We start from the raw sequence: 4,685 nt of genomic DNA on the forward strand, positions 1-4,685 counted from the left end.
AGGCCTATTTTCTGGTCAGCTTATCGTCTGGTGTTTAGCTCCTGATGGAATTGTATCTTCTTGTATATGAATCCTGGTAAAAAAAATTAAAATGTGGAGATTAATGTTTAACTCTTAAAGTTTAAGTGCAGAAGCTGATAAATGACATAAAGACTCCGGAACCAGGACTTGAATAGATGGAAATAATTTGGGATACCTTTAAATATCACGTATTTAATTAGCACTGTGTGGTGAAATAGGTGTTGGTTTTGACTTTGTGATCACATTTCAAATGATCAAAAATATCATTTTTAACTCTTTCACGGCACAGTTAATATTTAACTATTACTTGACTTGAGTGAGGGAATAAAGCCTCAAAAAGAGACATCAGTTAACATATATTTTCTTAAAATTTATGGGCGATAAACACCGTCATAAACCTGTACTAATCTCCCCAGATGTTACACGTGATCACGCTTTGAATTTCTCTTGAAGTCACTAACAACCGAACGTTATGTGATGAAAAGATCAGCACGTGAGTTAATCACTGTTTATTCCCGGGTCTGGAGTGTTATGAAACTGTAAGGAAATGTTTCATAACATTTCACCTTTTAATAGTTTTGTGTAATTTTGGTGTATTAATCTTAAAACTTGTTTTTCTGTGAGAGAACAGGAAAATAAATTATAACGTAAATTCATGCGGATCGTATTTCAAGTTTTAATGTGATTTTAAAAAAAAGCACTGATCACTCTCCAGTATAGAAAGTAAAACTCTCCAATTGATGAGTTACATGCACAAAAGTTAAAGTTGTTCTAACCAAGCACGTGACAACCGTGGAAATGGGACACTGGTGCATTGCCAACATGGCCGCGACTCGAAATATCAAAGATTGCCAAATAAAATCAGTTAGTTCTGCTTGAGTTAGATGCGTCACGTGCGCCCTCCTGAAGTTTCTCGAACATTCAGTAACCAACAAACTGACACTTATGTAAATTACTTGTAACACTGGCTACCAATTATGGAACAATAAAGTAATCAACAGCACGAGTGGAAATGGGTAAAACTGCATTCCAACCCTCACCCCATCTACCAATTCCTTAAAATATACAATTAATATTTACGATTTTACGTGTTTTTCGCATAATTTTCGTTTGGTTTATCTGTAAGCCGAAATATTTTTTGTTTGTTTGTTTCCCTTCTTTTGGTTTCGTTTTTATCACGTCTTAGTCCTTAATTTTTATGTTAGCGCTTTGAATTGTGGGCAGACGACACTAGAGCTTCGTAAGAAAAATGTGTGAAAATTGATAAGTATTTAATAAGACGATTGCAGGGTGACAATTGATGATGAAAACGATTACAAATCACGAAGAAAAATAAAAAGTGACAGATGAGTTGGAATACACGGGGAAATATAACTCAAAACATCGCTACTGATTTTACTAGTATTGTTACTTGCTGACTATATCTGTAGTATTGTTACTTGCTGACTATATCTGTAGTATTGTTACATGCTGACTATATATGTATGAAAGTATTCCTTCAAATATCGCTACTGATTTTATAGTATTGTTACTTGCTCACTATATTTGTCTGCGGACTTATTCCGCTAGAAACCGGGTTTCGATATCCGTGGTGGGCAGAGCACAAATATCCCTTTGTGTAGCTTTGTGCTTAATAACAAACAACAACAACGACTATATCTGTAGGAAAGTATTTCATGCTGAGTTTCAGAATGTAAAACTTCCCATTCAGTATTATTTATAGTACTGATTGTTAATAGTAACATCAAAAGTAAATTATTAGTCACGTCATGAAAAAAAAATGCTTCTATCGAATTAACATAAATGTTTGGAACGATCAAATCTTTACCTCGCGGATGTTAAAAACCCGCGAGCTCCGAGGGACTGGACCTCTTCCCTAAAATGTCTACCCCACCACCACCAAATGATTCACCTCTGGATATTGTAGCTCACAAGAAGTTTTATAAATACAATATTTAAAAAAAACATTAAAGTACATGAATCAACATTTCTTCCACCTGGTGTTCTGTAAGAGGAAGATTGCTTGACCTTTAAACTTAGAAAGGCAATTTGAATTTGAATTCGGTCAGTGAATGCCACCTCACGACATGGTTAGCTCCTGATGAAATTCTACAATTATTATATAATATCTATTTGTATATGTTTTTTTGTTTAGTTTTAGGTTATCTGCGCTCTATTAACCACGTAAACTTCTCACTGGAGAACATTTTAACACGAATCGTATTTAAACAATCATTTGTTATAAATTAAGTTAATTTAGGTGTTACTTTTAAATACGGTGTACTGGATTGGCGCTGAGCAATGAAAACGTTTCTGTTTGTGATGAATTTAGTATTGTAAAAAAACACCGAAACTGAGGTTTATGTCTGACTACTACTTATTTGAAGATACAACTAACTGTAATTTTGAACATTTCACGATTTCCCTATATGGTAAACTACAATGATATTTTGAGCTTGCAAATTTCCATTAACTATTACAGAGGGTTAATCTCGATTTATATGGACGATTTGTATATAAGCGGCACTTTAGCTCCTGCATATTTTATTCAAGGCGAATTCCTGACCATGTGACAGTGCAATGGTGTTAGAGTAGGCGTATGACTGTAAGAATGTGTGTCAGCCTTTGAAGCAAGAATATTTATATAGCGAGATTGTTGAAAGACGTAGAATCAAAGGACATAGTTCTTGAAAAAAAGAACCACCAGTGTCCTCCACGAAAGCGAAAAGCAGAGCGCTCAGGACAGAAACGGGTTCCAAAGTACACATCAAACCAATTCATAACAATGTCCTCAACCACAAAGTGAAGACTATGGTTACAAAAGAAGACTCTGCAACTCAAAAACGAATTGTATGAAACTGGGCATAACTCTTCATATTGTTAACACGATAATAAAAAAGATTAGGAATTGACAGAGGCCATAGATTTAGAAAAACAACAACCGTTTTCAACAGAAAGACGGCCGAAGGAACTGGAATCACAACAATCCCATTAGGTTACATACCTCTCAAGTCCTGCAATGTAGTTCCAATGAAGTTTTGTTCCTTTGAACTACTTAAACGTGATCTTAGAAGCTGACGTATACTTATAATGGAAGAGCCATGAAACGTTTGCAAAAGGCTGAAGCTGGTATTACAAAAAAAATACACGCAACGAGAGGTAAGGTGAAAGTTCAAGGGGGAAGGGAGGATCTTTTGAAGCTCTTGGATTTTATGATGAAATGGTCTTGAATCTTGTCAAAAGAAAGTTTAGTGGCCATCAGTTTATTTTATTTTAATTTTAACATATTTTTATTTTTGTTATTTACAGCGTTGAACTATACAGAAAAGCATATTCTGTGTAACGAGAACAGCGCCCCCTGGTTTGTCAAAGTGTATGGTAAAAGATTGGCCTCGCCGTCCATCAGAGAATCGTATTGTAGTAGAAATTGTAATGGCATGCAATAATATGTTATTATGATCTTCAGACTAAGCATGGTCAGTGATGAAAGAACAGCAAAGACCTAGAACATAATTATTTTAAAGTTTGATTAACCTCAGTATTTCAATGTGTATTCTAGTCCAATGCATGAATATTAAATGTAAGATGGAAGACAATGCCGGAGTACTGAATAAAAAACGTAGTGCCTAAGTGCTGAGAGAAAAATATATGCTTACCAAAAACTTACGAAATAAAAATCATACTGTAGCAGTATTTCTCATACGAATTCGATGGCAACGTACGTTTACATAATCAAATTGGCCCGGCATAGTCAGGTGGTTAGGGCGCTCGACTCCCAATCTGAGAGTCGCGGGTTCGAATCCCCGTCACACCAAACATGCTCGCCCTTTCTGCCGTGGGGGCGTTATAATGTGACGGTCAATCCCACTATTCGTTAGTAAAATAGTAGCCCAAGAGTTGGCGGTGGGTGGTGATGACTAGCTGCCTTCTCTCTAGTCTTATACTGCTAAATTAGGGACGGCTAGTGCAGATAGTCTTTATGTAGTTTTGCGCGAAATACAAAACAAACAAACAAACATAATCAAATATGCAAAAGGGCTGTATCCGACTCTTTAAACATAACGACGGATGTCAGTCATTTTTTTAACACGTCCACTGCTGAAAGTGAGGACCGTATATGTAACAGCATCATGTCTTTAACACAGGGTTCTTCAATTTGCTGCCCATTAAGCTGACCAATACAGCACATACTCGGCTTTTTAAAAACTTGGCACCTAATCTAAGTGTCGTCATCTAGCTGGCAACAAAGTTCGGGAAACATCCTACTCAACCTTTAAACTTGTGACCTTCTGAAAATTCTTCTTATATTACTCCCAACATCTGGTTCACTACATCCACCTAAACAAACAAAAAATAAGTTTTCAATTTCTAAATAGAAAGAAGTTTATAATTTCGAGATATATTTCCTATTTAAATGTATCCCCAAATAAGATATTTATAAATTAGAAAAACGAGTGATATATTTTCATGTTATAAACAATGGGAGATATCTGTAGTTTAAATTAGATGGTAAGTAAGATTGTTATCATTTTTATAAATATTAAATTTATTTTTTTATTTGTTTGTAATTAAGTACAAAGCTACAAAATGGGCTATCTGTGCTCTGCCCTTCACGGGTATCGAAACCCGGATTCTAGCGTTGTAAGTGCGCAGACATACTGTTG

The sequence above is a fragment of the Limulus polyphemus genome, unplaced genomic scaffold, assembly GCF_000517525.1.
Source record: "Limulus polyphemus unplaced genomic scaffold, Limulus_polyphemus-2.1.2 Scaffold1701, whole genome shotgun sequence".
Classification (NCBI taxonomy): Eukaryota; Metazoa; Arthropoda; class Merostomata; order Xiphosura; family Limulidae; genus Limulus; species Limulus polyphemus.